Here is a 24,465-nt window from a genome sequence, read left to right as displayed (position 1 = left end):
GCTCACTTCTGGGCATCTTTGAAATACCTATACAAACTTGTTCCTACATAGTAACTTGCAACTTTGAATGAAAATGTGCTTGCTTACAGCAACGTGCTATATGTTCTGAATGCCCGAATTGGCAATCTGTGTCAAAACTTTGTTAGGAATTATGTGATCCTTACTAGCTGGAAGTAAGGGAGATGGGGCATGAAGTTATTTCTAGGAGTTGGACACATACCAAGTTTAGCTCAGTTCTGGGCCTCTTTGAAATACCTATACAAACTTGTTCCTACATAGTAACTTGCAACTTTGAATGAAAATGTGCTTGCTTACAGCAAAGTGCTATATGTTCTGAATGCCCGAATTGGGAATCTGTGTCAAAACTTTGTTAGGAATTATGTGATCCTTACTAGCTGGAAGTAAGGGAGATGGGGCATGAAGTTATTTCTAGGAGTTGGACACATACCAAGTTTAGCTCAGTTCTGGGCATCTTTGAAATACCTATACAAACTTGTTCCTACATAGTAACTTGCATCTTTCAATGAGAATGTGCTTGCTTACAGCAACGAGCTATATGTTCTGAATGCCCGAATTGGCAAACTGTGTCAAAACTTTGTTAGGAATTATGTGATCCTTACTAGCTGGAAGTAAGGGAGATGGGGCATGAAGTTATTTCTAGGAGTTGGACACATACCAAGTTTAGCTCAGTTCTGGGCATCTTTGAAATACCTATACAAACTTGTTCCTACATAGTAACTTGCAACTTTGAATGAGAATGTGCTTGCTTACAGCAACGTGCTATATGTTCTGAATGCCCGAATTGGGAATCTGTGTCCAAACTTTGTTAGGAATTATGTGATCCTTACTAGCTGGAAGTAAGGGAGATGGGGCATGAAGTTATTTCTAGGAGTTGGACACATACCAAGTTTAGCTCAGTTCTGGGCATCTTTGAAATACCTATACAAACTTGTTCCTACATAGTAACTTGCAACTTTGAATGAGAATGTGCTTGCTTACAGCAACGTGCTATATGTTCTGAATGCCCGAATTGGGAATCTGTGTCAGAACTTTGTTAGGAATTATGTGATCCTTACTAGCTGGAAGTAAGGGAGTTGGGGCATGAAGTCATTTCTAGGAGTTGGACATATACCAAGTTTAGCTCAGTTCTGGGCATCTTTGAAATACCTATACAAACTTGTTCCTACATAGTAACTTGCATCTTTGAATGAGAATGTGCTTGCTTACAGCAACGTGCTATATGTTCTGAATGCCCGAATTGGCAATCTGTGTCAGAACTTTGTTAGGAATTATGTGATCCTTACTTGCTGGAAGTAAGGGAGATGGGGCATGAAGTCATTTCTAGGAGTTGGACACATACCAAGTTTAGCTCAGTTCTGGGCATCTTTGAAATACCTATACAAACTTGTTCCTACATACTAACTTGCATCTTTGAATGAGAATGTGCTTGCTTACAGCAACGTGCTATATGTTCTGAATGCCCGAATTGGCAATCTGTGTCAAAACTTTGTTAGGAATTATGTGATCCTTACTAGCTGGAAGTAAGGGAGATGGGGCATGAAGTTATTTCTAGGAGTTGGACACATACCAAGTTTAGCTCAGTTCTGGGCATCTTTCAAATACCTATACAAACTTGTTCCTACATAGTAACTTGCAACTTTGAATGAGAATGTGCTTGCTTGCAGCAACGTGCTATATGTTCTGAATGCCCGATTTGGGAATCTGTGTCAAAACTTTGTTAGGAATTATGTGATCCTTACTAGCTGGAAGTAAGGGAGATGGGGCATGAAGTTATTTCTAGGAGTTGGACACATACCAAGTTTAGCTCAGTTCTGGGCATCTTTGAAATACCTATACAAACTTGTTCCTACATAGTAACTTGCATCTTTGAATGAGAATGTGCTTGCTTACAGCAACGTGCTATATGTTCTGAATGCCCGAATTGGCAATCTGTGTCAAAACTTTGTTAGGATTTATGTGATCCTTACTAGATGGAAGTAAGGGAGATGGGGCATGAAGTTATTTCTAGGAGTTGGACACATACCAAGTTTAGCTCAGTTCTGGGCATCTTTGAAATACCTATACAAACTTGTTCCTACATAGTAACTTGCATCTTTGAATGAGAATCTGCTTGCTTACAGCAACGTGCTATATGTTCTGAATGCCCGAATTGGGAATCTGTGTCAAATCTTTGTTAGGAATTATGTGATCCTTACTAGCTGGAAGTAAGGGAGATGGGGCACGAAGTTATTTCTAGGAGTTGGACACATACCAAGTTTAGCTCAGTTCTGGGCATCTTTGAAATACCTATACAAACTTTTTTCTACATAGTAACTTGCATCTTTGAATGAGAATCTGCTTGCTTACAGCAACGTGCTATATGTTCTGAATGCCCGAATTGGGAATCTGTGTCAAAACTTTGTTAGGAATTATGTGATCCTTACTAGCTGGAAGTAAGGGAGATGGGGCATGAAGTTATTTCTAGGAGTTGGACACATACCAAGTTTAGCTCAGTTCTGGGCATCTTTGAAATACCTATACAAACTTGTTCCTACATAGTAACTTGCATCTTTGAATGAGAATGTGCTTGCTTACAGCAACGTGCTATATGTTCTGAATGCCCGAATTGGGAATCTGTGTCAAAACTTTGTTAGGAATTATGTGATCCTTACTAGCTGGAAGTAAGGGAGATGGGGCATGAAGTTATTTCTAGGAGTTGGACACATACCAAGTTTAGCTCAGTTCTGGGCATCTTTGAAATACCTATACAAACTTGTTCCTACATAGTAACTTGCATCTTTGAATGAGAATCTGCTTGCTTACAGCAACGTGCTATATGTTCTGAATGTCCGAATTGGGAATCTGTGTCAAAACTTTGTTAGGAATTGTGTGATCCTTACTAGATGGAAGTAAGGGAGATGGGGCATGAAGTTATTTCTAGGAGTTGGACACATACCAAGTTTAGCTCAGTTCTGGGCATCTTTGAAATACCTATACAAACTTGTTCCTACATAGTAACTTGCAACTTTGAATGAGAATCTGCTTGCTTACAGCAACGTGCTATATGTTCTGAATGCCCGAATTGGGAATCTGTGTCAAAACTTTGTTAGGAATTATGTGATCCTTACTAGCTGGAAGAAAGGGAGATGGGGCACGAAGTTATTTCTAGGAGTTGGACACATACCAAGTTTAGCTCAGTTCTGGGCATCTTTGAAATACCTATACAAACTTCTTCCTACATAGTAACTTGCAACTTTGAATGAAAATGTGCTTGCTTACAGCAACCTGCTATATGTTCTGAATGCCCGAATTGGGAATATGTGTCAAACCTTTGTTAGGAATTATGTGATCCTTACTAGCTGGAAGTAAGGGAGATGGGGCACGAAGTTATTTCTAGGAGTTGGACACATACCAAGTTTAGCTCAGTTCTGGGCATCTTTGAAATACCTATACAAACTTGTTCCTACATAGTAACTTGCATCTTTGAATGAGAATCTGCTTGCTTACAGCAACGTGCTATATGTTCTGAATGCCCGAATTGGGAATCTGTGTCAAAACTTTGTTAGGAATTATGTGATCCTTACTAGCTGGAAGTAAGGGAGATGGGGCATGAAGTTATTTCTAGGAGTTGGACACATACCAAGTTTAGCTCACTTCTGGGCATCTTTGAAATACCTATACAAACTTGTTCCTACATAGTAACTTGCAACTTTGAATGAAAATGTGCTTGCTTACAGCAACGTGCTATATGTTCTGAATGCCCGAATTGGCAATCTGTGTCAAAACTTTGTTAGGAATTATGTGATCCTTACTAGCTGGAAGTAAGGGAGATGGGGCATGAAGTTATTTCTAGGAGTTGGACACATACCAAGTTTAGCTCAGTTCTGGGCCTCTTTGAAATACCTATACAAACTTGTTCCTACATAGTAACTTGCAACTTTGAATGAAAATGTGCTTGCTTACAGCAACGTGCTATATGTTCTGAATGCCCGAATTGGGAATCTGTGTCAAAACTTTGTTAGGAATTATGTGATCCTTACTAGCTGGAAGTAAGGGAGATGGGGCATGAAGTTATTTCTAGGAGTTGGACACATACCAAGTTTAGCTCAGTTCTGGGCCTCTTTGAAATACCTATACAAACTTGTTCCTACATAGTAACTTGCATCTTTCAATGAGAATGTGCTTGCTTACAGCAACGTGCTATATGTTCTGAATGCCCGAATTGGCAAACTGTGTCAAAACTTTGTTAGGAATTATGTGATCCTTACTAGCTGGAAGTAAGGGAGATGGGGCATGAAGTTATTTCTAGGAGTTGGACACATACCAAGTTTAGCTCAGTTCTGGGCATCTTTGAAATACCTATACAAACTTGTTCCTACATAGTAACTTGCAACTTTGAATGAGAATGTGCTTGCTTACAGCAACGTGCTATATGTTCTGAAAGCCCGAATTGGGAATCTGTGTCCAAACTTTGTTAGGAATTATGTGATCCTTACTAGCTGGAAGTAAGGGAGATGGGGCATGAAGTTATTTCTAGGAGTTGGACACATACCAAGTTTAGCTCAGTTCTGGGCATCTTTGAAATACCTATACAAACTTGTTCCTACATAGTAACTTGCAACTTTGAATGAGAATGTGCTTGCTTACAGCAACGTGCTATATGTTCTGAATGCCCGAATTGGGAATCTGTGTCAGAACTTTGTTAGGAATTATGTGATCCTTACTAGCTGGAAGTAAGGGAGTTGGGGCATGAAGTCATTTCTAGGAGTTGGACACATACCAAGTTTAGCTCAGTTCTGGGCATCTTTGAAATACCTATACAAACTTGTTCCTACATAGTAACTTGCATCTTTGAATGAGAATGTGCTTGCTTACAGCAACGTGCTATATGTTCTGAATGCCCGAATTGGCAATCTGTGTCAGAACTTTGTTAGGAATTATGTGATCCTTACTTGCTGGAAGTAAGGGAGATGGGGCATGAAGTCATTTCTAGGAGTTGGACACATACCAAGTTTAGCTCAGTTCTGGGCATCTTTGAAATACCTATACAAACTTGTTCCTACATACTAACTTGCATCTTTGAATGAGAATGTGCTTGCTTACAGCAACGTGCTATATGTTCTGAATGCCCGAATTGGCAATCTGTGTCAAAACTTTGTTAGGAATTATGTGATCCTTACTAGCTGGAAGTAAGGGAGATGGGGCATGAAGTTATTTCTAGGAGTTGGACACATACCAAGTTTAGCTCAGTTCTGGGCATCTTTCAAATACCTATACAAACTTGTTCCTACATAGTAACTTGCAACTTTGAATGAGAGTGTGCTTGCTTGCAGCAACGTGCTATATGTTCTGAATGCCCGAATTGGGAATCTGTGTCAAAACTTTGTTAGGAATTATGTGATCCTTACTAGCTGGAAGTAAGGGAGATGGGGCATGAAGTTATTTCTAGGAGTTGGACACATACCAAGTTTAGCTCAGTTCTGGGCATCTTTGAAATACCTATACAAACTTGTTCCTACATAGTAACTTGCATCTTTGAATGAGAATGTGCTTGCTTACAGCAACGTGCTATATGTTCTGAATGCCCGAATTGGCAATCTGTGTCAAAACTTTGTTAGGATTTATGTGATCCTTACTAGATGGAAGTAAGGGAGATGGGGCATGAAGTTATTTCTAGGAGTTGGACACATACCAAGTTTAGCTCAGTTCTGGGCCTCTTTGAAATACCTATACAAACTTGTTCCTACATAGTAACTTGCATCTTTGAATGAGAATCTGCTTGCTTACAGCAACGTGCTATATGTTCTGAATGCCCGAATTGGGAATCTGTGTCAAATCTTTGTTAGGAATTATGTGATCCTTACTAGCTGGAAGTAAGGGAGATGGGGCACGAAGTTATTTCTAGGAGTTGGACACATACCAAGTATAGCTCAGTTCTGGGCATCTTTGAAATACCTATACAAACTTGTTCCTACATAGTAACTTGCAACTTTGAATGAAAATGTGCTTGCTTACAGCAACGTGCTATATGTTCTGAATGCCCCAATTGGGAATATGTGTCAAACCTTTGTTAGGAATTATGTGATCCTTACTAGCTGGAAGTAAGGGAGATGGGGCACGAAGTTATTTCTAGGAGTTGGACACATACCAAGTTTAGCTCAGTTCTGGGCATCTTTGAAATACCTATACAAACTTGTTCCTACATAGTAACTTGCATCTTTGAATGAGAATCTGCTTGCTTACAGCAACGTGCTATATGTTCTGAATGCCCGAATTGGCAATCTGTGTCAAAACTTTGTTAGGAATTATGTGATCCTTACTAGCTGGAAGTAAGGGAGATGGGGCATGAAGTTATTTCTAGGAGTTGGACACATACCAAGTTTAGCTCAGTTCTGGGCATCTTTGAAATACCTATACAAACTTGTTCCTACATAGTAACTTGCAATTTGAATGAGAATGTGCTTGCTTACAGCAACGTGCTATATGTTCTGAATGCCCGAATTGGGAATCTGTGTCAGAACTTTGTTAGGAATTATGTGATCCTTACTAGCTGGAAGTAAGGGAGATGGGGCATGAAGTTATTTCTAGGAGTTGGACACATACCAAGTTTAGCTCAGTTCTGGGCATCTTTGAAATACCTATACAAACTTGTTCCTACATAGTAACTTGCAACTTTGAATGAGAATGTGCTTGCTTACAGCAACGTGCTATATGTTCTGAATGCCCGAATTGGGAATCTGTGTCAAAACTTTGTTAGGAATTATGTGATCCTTACTAGCTGGAAGTAAGGGAGATGGGGCATGAAGTTATTTCTAGGAGTTGGACACATACCAAGTTTAGCTCAGTTTTGGGCATCTTTGAAATACCTATACAAACTTGTTCCTACATAGTAACTTGCAACTTTGAATGAAAATGTGCTTGCTTACAGCAACGTGCTATATGTTCTGAATGCCCGAATTTGGAATCTGTGTCAGAACTTTGTTAGGAATTATGTGATCCTTACTAGCTGGAAGTAAGGGAGATGGGGCATGAAGTTATTTCTAGGAGTTGGAGACATACCAAGTTTAGCTCAGTTCTGGGCATGTTTGAAATACCTATACAAACTTGTTCCTACATAGTAACTTGCAACTTTGAATGAGAATGTGCTTGCTTGCAGCAACGTGCTATATGTTCTGAATGCCCGATTTGGGAATCTGTGTCAAAACTTTGTTAGGAATTATGTGATCCTTACTAGCTGGAAGTAAGGGAGATGGGGCATGAAGATATTTCTAGGAGTTGGACACATACCAAGTTTAGCTCAGTTCTGGGCATCTTTGAAATACCTATACAAACTTGTTCCTACATAGTAACTTGCAACTTTGAATGAGAATGTGCTTGCTTGCAGCAACGTGCTATATGTTCTGAATGCCCGATTTGGGAATCTGTGTCAAAACTTGTTAGGAATTATGTGATCCTTACTAGCTGGAAGTAAGGGAGATGGGGCATGAAGTTATTTCTAGGAGTTGGACACATACCAAGTTTAGCTCAGTTCTGGGCATCTTTGAAATACCTATACAAACTTGTTCCTACATAGTAACTTGCAACTTTGAATGAAAATGTGCTTGCTTACAGCAACGTGCTATATGTTCTGAATGCCCGAATTGGGAATCTGTGTCAAAACTTTGTTAGGAATTATGTGATCCTTACTAGCTGGAAGTAAGGGAGATGGGGCATGAAGTTATTTCTAGGAGTTGGACACATACCAAGTTTAGCTCAGTTCTGGGCATCTTTGAAATACCTATACAAACTTGTTCCTACATAGTAACTTGCATCTTTGAATGAGAATGTGCTTGCTTACAGCAACGTGCTATATGTTCTGAATGCCCGAATTGGCAATCTGTGTCAGAACTTTGTTAGGAATTATGTGATCCTTACTAGCTGGAAGTAAGGGAGATGGAGCATGAAGTTATTTCTAGGAGTTGGACACATACCAAGTTTAGCTGAGTTCTGTGCATCTTTGAAATACCTATACAAACTTGTTCTTACATAGTAACTTGCATCTTTGAATGAGAATCTGCTTGCTTACAGCAACGTGCTATATGTTCTGAATGCCCGAATTGGGAATCTGTGTCAAAACTTTGTTAGGAATTATGTGATCCTTACTAGATGGAAGTAAGGGAGATGGGGCATGAAGTTATTTCTAGGAGTTGGACACATACCAAGTTTAGCACAGTTCTGGGCATCTTTGAAATACCTATACAAACTTGTTCCTACATAGTAACTTGCATCTTTGAATGAGAATCTGCTTGCTTACAGCAACGTGCTGTATGTTCTGAATGCCCGAATTGGGAATCTGTGTCAAAACTTTGTTAGGAATTATGTGATCCTTAGTAGCTGGAAGTAAGGGAGATGGGGCATGAAGTTATTTCTAGGAGTTGGACACATACCAAGTTTAGCTCAGTTCTGGGCATCTTTGAAATACCTATACAAACTTGTTCCTACATAGTAACTTGCAACTTTGAATGAAAATGTGCTTGCTTACAGCAACGTGCTATATGTTCTGAATGCCCGAATTGGGAATATGTGTCAAACCTTTGTTAGGAATTATGTGATCCTTACTAGCTGGAAGTAAGGGAGATGGGGCACGAAGTTATTTCTAGGAGTTGGACACATACCAAGTTTAGCTCAGTTCTGGGCATCTTTGAAATACCTATACAAACTTGTTCCTACATAGTAACTTGCAACTTTGAATGAAAATGTGCTTGCTTACAGCAACGTGCTATATGTTCTGAATGCCCGAATTGGGAATATGTGTCAAACCTTTGTTAGGAATTATGTGATCCTTACTAGCTGGAAGTAAGGGAGATGGGGCACGAAGTTATTTCTAGGAGTTGGACACATGCCAAGTTTAGCTCAGTTCTGGGCATCTTTGAAATACCTATACAAACTTGTTCCTACATAGTAACTTGCATCTTTGAATGAGAATCTGCTTGCTTACAGCAACGTGCTATATGTTCTGAATGCCCGAATTGGGAATCTGTGTCAGAACTTTGTTAGGAATTATGTGATCCTTACTAGCTGGAAGTAAGGGAGATGGGGCATGAAGTTATTTCTAGGAGTTGGAGACATACCAAGCTTAGCTCAGTTCTGGGCATCTTTGAAATACCTATACAAACTTGTTCCTACATAGTAACTTGCAACTTTGAATGAGAATGTGCTTGCTTGCAGCAACGTGCTATATGTTCTGAATGCCCGAATTGGGAATATGTGTCAAACCTTTGTTAGGAATTATGTGATCCTTACTAGCTGGAAGTAAGGGAGATGGGGCACGAAGTTATTTCTAGGAGTTGGACACATACCAAGTTTAGCTCAGTTCTGGGCATCTTTGAAATACCTATACAAACTTGTTCCTACATAGTAACTTGCATCTTTGAATGAGAATCTGCTTGCTTACAGCAACGTGCTATATGTTCTGAATGCCCGAATTGGGAATCTGTGTCAAAACTTTGTTAGGAATTATGTGATCCTTACTAGCTGGAAGTAAGGGAGATGGGGCACGAAGTTATTTCTAGGAGTTGGACACATACCAAGTTTAGCTCAGTTCTGGGCATCTTTGAAATACCTATACAAACTTGTTCCTACATAGTAACTTGCATCTTTGAATGAGAATCTGCTTGCTTACAGCAACGTGCTATATGTTCTGAATGCCCGAATTGGCAATCTGTCTCAAAACTTTGTTAGGAATTATGTGATCCTTACTAGCTGGAAGTAAGGGAGATGGGGCATGAAGTCATTTCTAGGAGTTGGACACATACCAAGTTTAGCTCAGTTCTGGGCATCTTTGAAATACCTATACAAACTTGTTCCTACATAGTCACTTGCAACTTTGAATGAGAATGTGCTTGCTTACAGCAACGTGCTATATGTTCTGAATGCCCGAATTGGCAATCTGTGTCAAAACTTTGTTAGGAATTATGTGATCCTTACTAGCTGGAAGTAAGGGAGATGGGGCATGAAGTTATTTCTAGGAGTTGGACACATACCAAGTTTAGCTCAGTTCTGGGCATCTTTGAAATACCTATACAAACTTGTTCCTACATAGTAACTTGCAACTTTGAATGAGAATGTGCTTGCTTACAGCAACGTGCTATATGTTCTGAATGCCCGAATTGGGAATCTGTGTCAAAACTTTGTTAGGAATTATGTGATCCTTACTAGCTGGAAGTAAGGGAGATGGGGCATGAAGTTATTTCTAGGAGTTGGACACATACCAAGTTTAGCTCAGTTCTGGGCATCTTTGAAATACCTATACAAACTTGTTCCTACATAGTAACTTGCAACTTTGAATGAAAATGTGCTTGCTTACAGCAACGTGCTATATGTTCTGAATGCCCGAATTGGGAATCTGTGTCAGAACTTTGTTAGGAATTATGTGATCCTTACTAGCTGGAAGTAAGGGAGATGGGGCATGAAGTTATTTCTAGGAGTTGGAGACATACCAAGTTTAGCTCAGTTCTGGGCATGTTTGAAATACCTATACAAACTTGTTCCTACATAGTAACTTGCAACTTTGAATGAGAATGTGCTTGCTTGCAGCAACGTGCTATATGTTCTGAATGCCCGATTTGGGAATCTGTGTCAAAACTTTGTTAGGAATTATGTGATCCTTACTAGCTGGAAGTAAGGGAGATGGGGCATGAAGTTATTTCTAGGAGTTGGACACATACCAAGTTTAGCTCAGTTCTGGGCATCTTTGAAATACCTATACAAACTTGTTCCTACATAGTAACTTGCAACTTTGAATGAGAATGTGCTTGCTTGCAGCAACGTGCTATATGTTCTGAATGCCCGATTTGGGAATCTGTGTCAAAACTTTGTTAGGAATTCTGTGATCCTTACTAGCTGGAAGTAAGGGAGATGGGGCATGAAGTTATTTCTAGGAGTTGGACACATACCAAGTTTAGCTCAGTTCTGGGCATCTTTGAAATACCTATACAAACTTGTTCCTACATAGTAACTTGCATCTTTGAATGAGAATCTGCTTGCTTACAGCAACGTGCTATATGTTCTGAATGCCCGAATTGGAAATCTGTGTCAAAACTTTGTTAGGAATTATGTGATCCTTACTAGCTGGAAGTAAGGGAGATGGGGCATGAAGTTATTTCTAGGAGTTGGACACATACCAAGTTTAGCTCAGTTCTGGGCATCTTTGAAATACCTATACAAACATGTTCCTACATAGTAACTTGCAACTTTGAATGAGAATGTGCTTGCTTGCAGCAACGTGCTATATGTTCTGAATGCCCGATTTGGGAATCTGTGTCAAAACTTGTTAGGAATTATGTGATCCTTACTAGCTGGAAGTAAGGGAGATGGGGCATGAAGTTATTTCTAGGAGTTGGACACATACCAATTTTAGCTCAGTTCTGGGCATCTTTGAAATACCTATACAAACTTGTTCCTACATAGTAACTTGCAACTTTGAATGAAAATGTGCTTGCTTACAGCAACGTGCTATATGTTCTGAATGCCCGAATTGGGAATCTGTGTCAAAACTTTGTTAGGAATTATGTGATCCTTACTAGCTGGAAGTAAGGGAGATGGGGCATGAAGTTATTTCTAGGAGTTGGACTCATACCAAGTTTAGCTCAGTTCTGGGCATCTTTGAAATACCTATACAAACTTGTTCCTACATAGTAACTTGCATCTTTGAATGAGAATGTGCTTGCTTACAGCAACGTGCTATATGTTCTGAATGCCCGAATTGGCAATCTGTGTCAGAACTTTGTTAGGAATTATGTGATCCTTACTAGCTGGAAGTAAGGGAGATGGAGCATGAAGTTATTTCTAGGAGTTGGACACATACCAAGTTTAGCTCAGTTCTGTGCATCTTTGAAATACCTATACAAACTTGTTCCTACATAGTAACTTGCATCTTTGAATGAGAATGTGCTTGCTTACAGCAACGTGCTATATGTTCTGAATGCCCGAATTGGGAATCTGTGTCAAAACATTGTTAGGAATTATGTGATCCTTACTAGCTGGAAGTAAGGGAGATGGGGCATGAAGTTATTTCTAGGAGTTGGACACATACCAAGTTTAGCACAGTTCTGGGCATCTTTGAAATACCTATACAAACTTGTTCCTACATAGTAACTTGCAACTTTGAATGAAAATGTGCTTGCTTACAGCAACGTGCTGTATGTTCTGAATGCCCGAATTGGGAATCTGTGTCAAAACTTTGTTAGGAATTATGTGATCCTTACTAGCTGGAAGTAAGGGAGATGGGGCATGAAGTTATTTCTAGGAGTTGGACACATACCAAGTTTAGCTCAGTTCTGGGCATCTTTGAAATACCTATACAAACTTGTTCCTACATAGTAACTTGCATCTTTGAATGAGAATCTGCTTGCTTACAGCATCGTGCTATATGTTCTGAATGCCCGAATTGGCAATCTGTGTCAAAACTTTGTTAGGAATTAAGTGATCCTTACTAGCTGGAAGTAAGGGAGATGGGGCATGAAGTTATTTCTAGGAGTTGGACACATACCAAGTTTAGCTCAGTTCTGGGCATCTTTGAAATACCTATACAAACTTGTTCCTACATAGTAACTTGCAACTTTGAATGAAAATGTGCTTGCTTACAGCAACGTGCTATATGTTCTGAATGCCCGAATTGGGAATATGTGTCAAACCTTTGTTAGGAATTATGTGATCCTTACTAGCTGGAAGTAAGGGAGATGGGGCACGAAGTTATTTCTAGGAGTTGGACACATACCAAGTTTAGCTCAGTTCTGGGCATCTTTGAAATACCTATACAAACTTGTTCCTACATAGTAACTTGCAACTATGAATGAAAATGTGCTTGCTTACAGCAACGTGCTATATGTTCTGAATGCCCGAATTGGGAATATGTGTCAAACCTTTGTTAGGAATTATGTGATCCTTACTAGCTGGAAGTAAGGGAGATGGGGCACGAAGTTATTTCTAGGAGTTGGACACATACCAAGTTTAGCTCAGTTCTGGGCATCTTTGAAATACCTATACAAACTTGTTCCTACATAGTAACTTGCATCTTTGAATGAGAATCTGCTTGCTTACAGCAACGTGCTATATGTTCTGAATGCCCGAATTGGGAATCTGTGTCAGAACTTTGTTAGGAATTATGTGATCCTTACTAGCTGGAAGTAAGGGAGATGGGGCATGAAGTTATTTCTAGGAGTTGGAGACATACCAAGCTTAGCTCAGTTCTGGGCATGTTTGAAATACCTATACAAACTTGTTCCTACATAGTAACTTGCAACTTTGAATGAGAATGTGCTTGCTTGCAGCAACGTGCTATATGTTCTGAATGCCCGAATTGGGAATATGTGTCAAACCTTTGTTAGGAATTATGTGATCCTTACTAGCTGGAAGTAAGGGAGATGGGGCACGAAGTTATTTCTAGGAGTTGGACACATACCAAGTTTAGCTCAGTTCTGGGCATCTTTGAAATACCTATACAAACTTGTTCCTACATAGTAACTTGCATCTTTGAATGAGAATCTGCTTGCTTACAGCAACGTGCTATATGTTCTGAATGCCCGAATTGGGAATCTGTGTCAAAACTTTGTTAGGAATTATGTGATCCTTACTAGCTGGAAGTAAGGGAGATGGGGCACGAAGTTATTTGTAGGAGTTGGACACATACCAAGTTTAGCTCAGTTCTGGGCATCTTTGAAATACCTATACAAACTTGTTCCTACATAGTAACTTGCATCTTTGAATGAGAATCTGCTTGCTTACAGCAACGTGCTATATGTTCTGAATGCCCGAATTGGCAATCTGTCTCAAAACTTTGTTAGGAATTATGTGATCCTTACTAGCTGGAAGTAAGGGAGATGGGGCATGAAGTTATTTCTAGGAGTTGGACACATACCAAGTTTAGCTCAGTTCTGGGCATCTTTGAAATACCTATACAAACTTGTTCCTACATAGTAACTTGCAACTTTGAATGAGAATGTGCTTGCTTACAGCAACGTGCTATATGTTCTGAATGCCCGAATTGGCAATCTGTGTCAAAACTTTGTTAGGAATTATGTGATCCTTACTAGCTGGAAGTAAGGGAGATGGGGCATGAAGTTATTTCTAGGAGTTGGACACATACCAAGTTTAGCTCAGTTCTGGGCATCTTTGAAATACCTATACAAACTTGTTCCTACATAGTAACTTGCAACTTTGAATGAGAATGTGCTTGCTTACAGCAACGTGCTATATGTTCTGAATGCCCGAATTGGGAATCTGTGTCAAAACTTTGTTAGGAATTATGTGATCCTTACTAGCTGGAAGTAAGGGAGATGGGGCATGAAGTTATTTCTAGGAGTTGGACACATACCAAGTTTAGCTCAGTTCTGGGCATCTTTGAAATACCTATACAAACTTGTTCCTACATAGTAACTTGCAACTTTGAATGAAAATGTGCTTGCTTACAGCAACGTGCTATATGTTCTGAATGCCCGAATTGGGAATCTGTGTCAGAACTTTGTTAGGAATTATGTGATCCTTACTAGCTGGAAGTAAGGGAGATGGGGCATGAAGTTATTTCTAGGAGTTGGAGACATACCAAGTTTAGCTCAGTTCTGGGCATGTTTGAAATACCTATACACACTTGTTCCTACATAGTAACTTGCAACTTTGAATGAGAATGTGCTTGCTTGCAGCAACGTGCTATATGTTCTGAATGCCCGATTTGGGAATCTGTGTCAAAACTTTGTTAGGAATTATGTGATCCTTACTAGCTGGAAGTAAGGGAGATGGGGCATGAAGTTATTTCTAGGAGTTGGACACATACCAAGTTTAGCTCAGTTCTGGGCATCTTTGAAATACCTATACAAACTTGTTCCTACATAGTAACTTGCAACTTTGAATGAGAATGTGCTTGCTTGCAGCAACGTGCTATATGTTCTGAATGCCCGATTTGGGAATCTGTGTCAAAACTTTGTTAGGAATTCTGTGATCCTTACTAGCTGGAAGTAAGGGAGATGGGGCATGAAGTTATTTCTAGGAGTTGGACACATACCAAGTTTAGCTCAGTTCTGGGCATCTTTGAAATACCTATACAAACTTGTTCCTACATAGTAACTTGCATCTTTGAATGAGAATCTGCTTGCTTACAGCAACGTGCTATATGTTCTGAATGCCCGAATTGGAAATCTGTGTCAAAACTTTGTTAGGAATTATGTGATCCTTACTAGCTGGAAGTAAGGGAGATGGGGCATGAAGTTATTTCTAGGAGTTGGACACATACCAAGTTTAGCTCAGTTCTGGGCATCTTTGAAATACCTATACAAACATGTTCCTACATAGCAACTTGCAACTTTGAATGAGAATGTGCTTGCTTGCAGCAACGTGCTATATGTTCTGAATGCCCGATTTGGGAATCTGTGTCAAAACTTGTTAGGAATTATGTGATCCTTACTAGCTGGAAGTAAGGGAGATGGGGCATGAAGTTATTTCTAGGAGTTGGACACATACCAATTTTAGCTCAGTTCTGGGCATCTTTGAAATACCTATACAAACTTGTTCCTACATAGTAACTTGCAACTTTGAATGAAAATGTGCTTGCTTACAGCAACGTGCTATATGTTCTGAATGCCCGAATTGGGAATCTGTGTCAAAACTTTGTTAGGAATTATGTGATCCTTACTAGCTGGAAGTAAGGGAGATGGGGCATGAAGTTATTTCTAGGAGTTGGACACATACCAAGTTTAGCTCAGTTCTGGGCATCTTTGAAATACCTATACAAACTTGTTCCTACATAGTAACTTGCATCTTTGAATGAGAATGTGCTTGCTTACAGCAACGTGCTATATGTTCTGAATGCCCGAATTGGCAATCTGTGTCAGAACTTTGTTAGGAATTATGTGATCCTTACTAGCTGGAAGTAAGGGAGATGGAGCATGAAGTTATTTCTAGGAGTTGGACACATACCAAGTTTAGCTCAGTTCTGTGCATCTTTGAAATACCTATACAAACTTGTTCCTACATAGTAACTTGCATCTTTGAATGAGAATGTGCTTGCTTACAGCAACGTGCTATATGTTCTGAATGCCCGAATTGGGAATCTGTGTCAAAACTTTGTTAGGAATTATGTGATCCTTACTAGCTGGAAGTAAGGGAGATGGGGCATGAAGTTATTTCTAGGAGTTGGACACATACCAAGTTTAGCACAGTTCTGGGCATCTTTGAAATACCTATACAAACTTGTTCCTACATAGTAACTTGCAACTTTGAATGAAAATGTGCTTGCTTACAGCAACGTGCTGTATGTTCTGAATGCCCGAATTGGGAATCTGTGTCAAAACTTTGTTAGGAATTATGTGATCCTTACTAGCTGGAAGTAAGGGAGATGGGGCATGAAGTTATTTCTAGGAGTTGGACACATACCAAGTTTAGCTCAGTTCTGGGCATCTTTGAAATACCTATACAAACTTGTTCCTACATAGTAACTTGCATCTTTGAATGAGAATCTGCTTGCTTACAGCATCGTGCTATATGTTCTGAATGCCCGAATTGGCAATCTGTGTCAAAACTTTGTTAGGAATTATGTGATCCTTACTAGCTGGAAGTAAGGGAGATGGGGCATGAAGTTATTTCTAGGAGTTGGACACATACCAAGTTTAGCTCAGTTCTGGGCATCTTTGAAATACCTATACAAACTTGTTCCTACATAGTAACTTGCAACTTTGAATGAAAATGTGCTTGCTTACAGCAACGTGCTATATGTTCTGAATGCCCGAATTGGGAATCTGTGTCAGAACTTTGTTAGGAATTATGTGATCCTTCCTAGCTGGAATTAAGGGAGATGGGGCATGAAGTTATTTCTAGGAGTTGGACACATACCAAGTTTAGCTCAGTTCTGGGCATCTTTGAAATACCTATACAAACTTGTTCCTACCTAGTAACTTGCAACTCTGAATGAGAATGTGCTTGCTTAGAGCAACGTGCTATATGTTCTAAATGCCCGAATTGGCAATCTGTGTCAAAACTTTGTTAGGAATTATGTGATCCTTACTAGCTGGAAGTAAGGGACATGGGGCATGCAGTTATTTCTAGGAGTTGGACACATACCAAGTTTAGCTCAGTTCTGGGCATCTTTGAAATACCTATACAAAGTTGTTCCTACTTAGTAACTTGCAACTCTGAATGAGAATGTGCTTGCTTACAGCAACGTGCTATATGTTCTGAATGCCCGAATTGGGAATCTGTGTCATAACTTTGTTAGGAATTATGTGATCCTTACTAGCTGGCAGTAAGGGAGATGGGGCATGAAGTTATTTCTAGGAGTTGGACACATACCAAGTTTAGCTCAGTTCTGGGCATCTTTGAAATACCTATACAAACTTGTTCCTAAATAGTAACTTGCAACTCTGAATGAGAATGTGCTTGCTTACAGCAACGTGCTATATGTTCTGAATGCCCGAATTGGGAATCTGTGTCAGAACTTTGTTAGGAATTATGTGATCCTTACTAGCTGGAAGTAAGGGAGATGGGGCATGAAGTTATTTCTAGGAGTTGGAGACATACCAAGTTTAGCTCAGTTCTGGGCATGTTTGAAATACCTATACAAACTTGTTCCTACATAGTAACTTGCATCTTTGAATGAGAATGTGCTTGCTTGCAGCAACGTGCTATATGTTCTGAATGCCCGATTTGGGAATCTGTGTCAAAACTTTGTTAGGAATTATGTGATCCTTACTAGCTGGAAGTAAGGGAGATGGGGCATGAAGTTATTTCTAGGAGTTGGACACATACCAAGTTTAGCTCAGTTCTGGGCATCTTTGAAATACCTATACAAACTTGTTCCTACATAGTAACTTGCATCTTTGAATGAGAATCTGCTTGCTTACAGCAACGTGCTATATGTTCTGAATGCCCGAATTGGCAATCTGTGTCAAAACTTTGTTAGGAATTATGTCATCCTTACTAGCTGGAAGTAAGGGAGATGGGGCATGAAGTTATTTCTAGGAGTTGGACACATACCAAGTTTAGCTCAGTTCTGGGCATCTTTGAAATACCTATACAAACTTGTTACTACATAGTAACTTGCAACTTTGAATGAGAATCTGCTTGCTTACAGCAACGTGCTATATGTTCTGAATGCCCGAATTGGGAATCTGTGTCAAACCTTTGTTAGGAATTATGTGATCCTTACTAGATGGAAGTAAGGGAGATGGGGCATGAAGTTATTTCTAGGAGTTGGACACATACCAAGTTTAGCTCAGTTCTGGGCATCTTTGAAATACCTATACAAACTTGTTCCTACATAGTAACTTGCAACTTTGAATGAAAATGTGCTTGCTTACAGCAACGTGCTATATGTTCTGAATGCCCGAATTGGGAATATGTGTCAAACCTTTGTTAGGAATTATGGGATCCTTACTAGCTGGAAGTAAGGGAGATGGGGCACGAAGTTATTTCTAGGAGTTGGACACATACCAAGTTTAGCTCAGTTCTGGGCATCTTTGAAATACCTATACAAACTTGTTCCTACATAGTAACTTGCATCTTTGAATGAGAATCTGCTTGCTTACAGCAACGTGCTATATGTTCTGAATGCCCGAATTGGGAATCTGTGTCAAAACTTTGTTAGGAATTATGGGATCCTTACTAGCTGGAAGTAAGGGCGATGGGGCATGAAGTTATTACTAGAAGTTGGACACATACCAAGTTTAGCTCAGTTCTGGGCATCTTTGAAATACCTATACAAACTTGTTCCTACATAGTAACTTGCAACTTTGAATGAGAATGTGCTTGCTTAGAGCAACGTGCTATATTTTCTGAATGCCCGAATTGGCAATCTGTGTCAAAACTTTGTTAGGAATTATGTGATCCTTACTAGCTGGAAGTAAGGGAGATGGGGCATGCAGTTATTTCTAGGAGTTGGACACATACCAAGTTTAGCTCAGTTCTGGGCATCTTTGAAATACCTATACAAACTTGTTCCTACATAGTAACTTGCAACTCTGAATGAGAATGTGCTTGCTTACAGCAACGTGCTATATGTTCTGAATGCCCGAATTGGGAATCTGTGTCAAAACTTTGTTAGGAATTATGTGATCCTTACTAGCTGGAAGTAAGGGAGATGGAGCATGAAGTTATTTCTAGGAGTTGGACACATACCAAGTTTAGCTCAGTTCTGGGCATCTTTGAAATACCTATACAAACTTGTTCCTAAATAGTAACTTGCAACTCTGAATGAGAATGTGCTTGCTTACAGCAACGTGCTATATGTTCTGAATGCCCGAATTGGGAATCTGTGTCAGAACTTTGTTAGGAATTATGTGATCCTTACTAGCTGGAAGTAAGGGAGATGGGGCATGAAGTTATTTCTAGGAGTTGGACACATACCAAGTTTAGCTCAGTTCTGGGCATCTTTGAAATACCTATACAAACTTGTTCCTACATAGTAACTTGCATCTTTGAATGAGAATCTGCTTGCTTGCAGCAACGTGCTATATGTTCTGAATGCCCGAATTGGCAATCTGCGTCAAAACTTTTTAGGAATTATGTGATCCTTACTAGCTGGAAGTAAGGGAGATGGGGCATGAAGTTATTTCTAGGAGTTGGACACATACCAAGTTTAGCTCAGTTCTGGGCATCTTTGAAATACCTATACAAACTTGTTCCTACATAGTAACTTGCATCTTTGAATGAGAATCTGCTTGCTTACAGCAACGTGCTATATGTTCTGAATGCCCGAATTGGGAATCTGTGTCAAATCTTTGTTAGGAATTATGTGATCCTTACTAGCTGGAAGTAAGGGAGATGGGGCATGAAGTTATTTCTAGGAGTTGGACACATACCAAGTTTAGCTCAGTTCTGGGCATCTTTGAAATACCTATACAAACTTGTTCCTACATAGTAACTTGCAACCTGAATGAGAATCTGCTTGCTTACAGCAACGTGCTATATGTTCTGAATGCCCGAATTGGGAATCTGTGTCAAAACTTTGTTAGGAATTATGTGATCCTTACTAGCTGGAAGTAAGGGAGATGGGGCATGAAGTTATTTCTAGGAGTTGGACACATACCAAGTTTAGCTCAGTCCTGGGCATCTTTGAAATACCTATACAAACTTGTTCCTACATAGTAACTTGCAACTTTGAATTAGAATCTGCTTGCTTACAGCAACGTGCTATATGTTCTGAATGCCCGAATTGGGAATCTGTGTCAAACCTTTGTTAGGAATTATGTGATCCTTACTAGATGGAAGTAAGGGAGATGGGGCATGAAGTTATTTCTAGGAGTTGGACACATACCAAGTTTAGCTCAGTTCTGGGCATCTTTGAAATACCTATACAAACTTGTTCCTACATAGTAACTTGCAACTTTGAATGAAAATGTGCTTGCTTACAGCAACGTGCTATATGTTCTGAATGCCCGAATTGGGAATATGTGTCAAACCTTTGTTAGGAATTATGTGATCCTTACTAGCTGGAAGTAAGGGAGATGGGGCACGAAGTTATTTCTAGGAGTTGGACACATACCAAGTTTAGCTCAGTTCTGGGCATCTTTGAAATACCTATACAAACTTGTTCCTACATAGTAACTTGCATCTTTGAATGAGAATCTGCTTGCTTACAGCAACGTGCTATATGTTCTGAATGCCCGAATGGGGAATCTGTGTCAAAACTTTGTTAGGAATTATGTGATCCTTACTAGCTGGAAGTAAGGGAGATGGGGCATGAAGTTATTTCTAGGACTTGGACACATACCAAGTTTAGCTCAGTTCTGGGCATCTTTGAAATACCTATACAAACTTGTTCCTACATAGTAACTTGCATCTTTGAATGAGAATGTGCTTGCTTACAGCAACGTGCTATATGTTCTGAATGCCCGAATTGGCAATCTGTGTCAAAACTTTGTTAGGAATTATGTGATCCTTACTAGCTGGAAGTAAGGGAGATGGGGCATGAAGTTATTTCTAGGAGTTGGACACATACCAAGTTTAGCTCAGTTCTGGGCATCTTTGAAATACCTATACAAACTTGTTCCTACATAGTAACTTGCAACTTTGAATTAGAATGTGCTTGCTTGCAGCAACGTGCTATATGTTCTGAATGCCCGAATTGGGAATCTGTGTCAAAACTTTGTTAGGAATTATGTGATCCTTACTAGCTGGAAGTAAGGGAGATGGGGCATGAAGTTATTTCTAGGAGTTGGACACATACCAAGTTTAGCTCAGTTCTGGGCATCTTTGAAATACCTATACAAACTTGTTCCTACATAGTAACTTGCATCTTTGAATGAGAATCTGCTTGCTTACAGCAACGTGCTATATGTTCTGAATGCCCGAATTGGCAATCTGTGTCAAAACTTTGTTAGGAATTATGTGATCCTTACTAGCTGGAAGTAAGGGAGATGGGGCATGAAGTTATTTCTAGGAGTTGGACACATACCAAGTTTAGCTCAGTTCTGGGCATCTTTGAAATACCTATACAAACTTGTTCCTACATAGTAACTTGCATCTTTGAATGAGAATCTGCTTGCTTACAGCAACGTGCTATATGCTCTGAATGCCCGAATTGGGAATCTGTGTCAAAACTTTGTTAGGAATTATGTGATCCTTACTAGCTGGAAGTAAGGGAGATGGGGCATGAAGTTATTTCTAGGAGTTGGACACATACCAAGTTTAGCTCAGTTCTGGGCATCTTTGAAATACCTATACAAACTTGTTCCTACATAGTAACTTGCAACTTTGAATTAGAATGTGCTTGCTTACAGCAACGTGCTATATGTTCTGAATGCCCGAATTGGGAATCTGTGTCAAAACTTTGTTAGGAATTATGTGATCCTTACTAGCTGGAAGTAAGGGAGATGGGGCATGAAGTTATTTCTAGGAGTTGGACACATACCAAGTTTAGCTCAGTTCTGGGCATCTTTGAAATACCTATACAAACTTGTTCCTACATAGTAACTTGCATCTTTGAATGAGAATCTGCTTGCTTACAGCAACGTGCTATATGTTCTGAATGCCCGAATTGGCAATCTGTGTCAAAACTTTGTTAGGAATTATGTGATCCTTACTAGCTGGAAGTAAGGGAGATGGGGCATGAAGTTATTTCTAGGAGTTGGACACATACCAAGTTTAGCTCAGTTCTGGGCATCTTTGAAATACCTATACAAACTTGTTCCTACATAGTAACTTGCATCTTTGAATGAGAATCTGCTTGCTTACAGCAACGTGCTATATGCTCTGAATGCCCGAATTGGGAATCTGTGTCAAAACTTTGTTAGGAATTATGTGATCCTTACTAGCTGGAAGTAAGGGAGATGGGGCATGAAGTTATTTCTAGGAGTTGGACACATACCAAGTTTAGCTCAGTTCTGGGCATCTTTGAAATACCTATACAAACTTGTTCCTACATAGTAACTTGCAACTTTGAATGAGAATGTGCTTGCTTACAGCAACGTGCTATATGTTCTGAATGCCCGAATTGGGAATCTGTGTCAGAACTTTGTTAGGAATTATGTGATCCTTACTAGCTGGAAGTAAGGGAGTTGGGGCATGAAGTCATTTCTAGGAGTTGGACACATACCAAGTTTAGCTCAGTTCTGGGCATCTTTGAAATACCTATACAAACTTGTTCCTACATAGTAACTTGCATCTTTGAATGAGAATGTGCTTGCTTACAGCAACGTGCTATATGTTCTGAATGCCCGAATTGGCAATCTGTGTCAGAACTTTGTTAGGAATTATGTGATCCTTACTAGCTGGAAGTAAGGGAGATGGGGCATGAAGTCATTTCTAGGAGTTGGACACATACCAAGTTTAGCTCAGTTCTGGGCATCTTTGAAATACCTATACAAACTTGTTCCTACATACTAACTTGCATCTTTGAATGAGAATGTGCTTGCTTACAGCAACGTGCTATATGTTCTGAATGCCCGAATTGGCAATCTGTGTCAAAACTTTGTTAGGAATTATGTGATCCTTACTAGCTGGAAGTAAGGGAGATGGGGCATGAAGTTATTTCTAGGAGTTGGACACATACCAAGTTTAGCTCAGTTCTGGGCATCTTTGAAATACCTATACAAACTTGTTCCTACATAGTAACTTGCAACTTTGAATGAGAATGTGCTTGCTTGCAGCAACGTGCTATATGTTCTGAATGCCCGATTTGGGAATCTGTGTCAAAACTTTGTTAGGAATTATGTGATCCTTACTAGCTGGAAGTACGGGAGATGGGGCATGAAGTTATTTCTAGGAGTTGGACACATACCAAGTTTAGCTCAGTTCTGGGCATCTTTGAAATACCTATACAAACTTGTTCCTACATAGTAACTTGCATCTTTGAATGAGAATGTGCTTGCTTACAGCAACGTGCTATATGTTCTGAATGCCCGAATTGGCAATCTGTGTCAAAACTTTGTTAGGATTTATGTGATCCTTACTAGATGGAAGTAAGGGAGATGGGGCATGAAGTTATTTCTAGGAGTTGGACACATACCAAGTTTAGCTCAGTTCTGGGCATCTTTGAAATACCTATGCAAACTTGTTCCTACATAGTAACTTGCATCTTTAAATGAGAATCTGCTTGCTTACAGCAACGTGCTGTATGTTCTGAATGCCCGAATTGGCAATCTGTGTCAAAACTTTGTTAGGAATTATGTGATCCTTACTAGCTGGAAGTAAGGGAGATGGGGCATGAAGTTATTTCTAGGAGTTGGACACATACCAAGTTTAGCTCAGTTCTGGGCATCTTTGAAATACCTATACAAACTTGTTCCTACATAGTAACTTGCATCTTTGAATGAGAATCTGCTTGCTTACAGCAACGTGCTATATGTTCTGAATGCCCGAATTGGCAATCTGTGTCAAAACTTTGTTAGGAATTATGTGATCCTTACTAGCTGGAAGTAAGGGAGATGGGGCATGAAGTTATTTCTAGGAGTTGGACACATACCAAGTTTAGCTCAGTTCTGGGCATCTTTGAAATACCTATACAACCTTTTCCTACATAGTAACTTGCAATTTGAATGAGAATGTGCTTGCTTACAGCAACGTGCTATATGTTCTGAATGCCCGAATTCGGAATCTGTGTCAAAACTTTGTTAGGAATTATGTGATCCTTACTAGCTGGAAGTAAGGGAGATGGGGCATGAAGTTATTTCTAGGAGTTGGACACATACCAAGTTTAGCTCAGTTCTGGGCATCTTTGAAATACCTATACAAACTTGTTCCTACATAGTAACTTGCAACTTTGAATGAGAATGTGCTTGCTTACAGCAACGTGCTATATGTTCTGAATGCCCGAATTGGGAATCTGTGTCAAAACTTTGTTAGGAATTATGTGATCCTTACTAGCTGGAAGTAAGGGAGATGGGGCATGAAGTTATTTCTAGGAGTTGGACACATACCAAGTTTAGCTCAGTTTTGGGCATCTTTGAAATACCTATACAAACTTGTTCCTACATAGTAACTTGCAACTTTGAATGAAAATGT

This window comes from Diceros bicornis, chromosome 3 (genome assembly GCF_020826845.1).
Source record: "Diceros bicornis minor isolate mBicDic1 chromosome 3, mDicBic1.mat.cur, whole genome shotgun sequence".
Taxonomy (NCBI): Eukaryota; Metazoa; Chordata; class Mammalia; order Perissodactyla; family Rhinocerotidae; genus Diceros; species Diceros bicornis.
Note: the sequence above shows the minus strand (reverse complement) of the source record.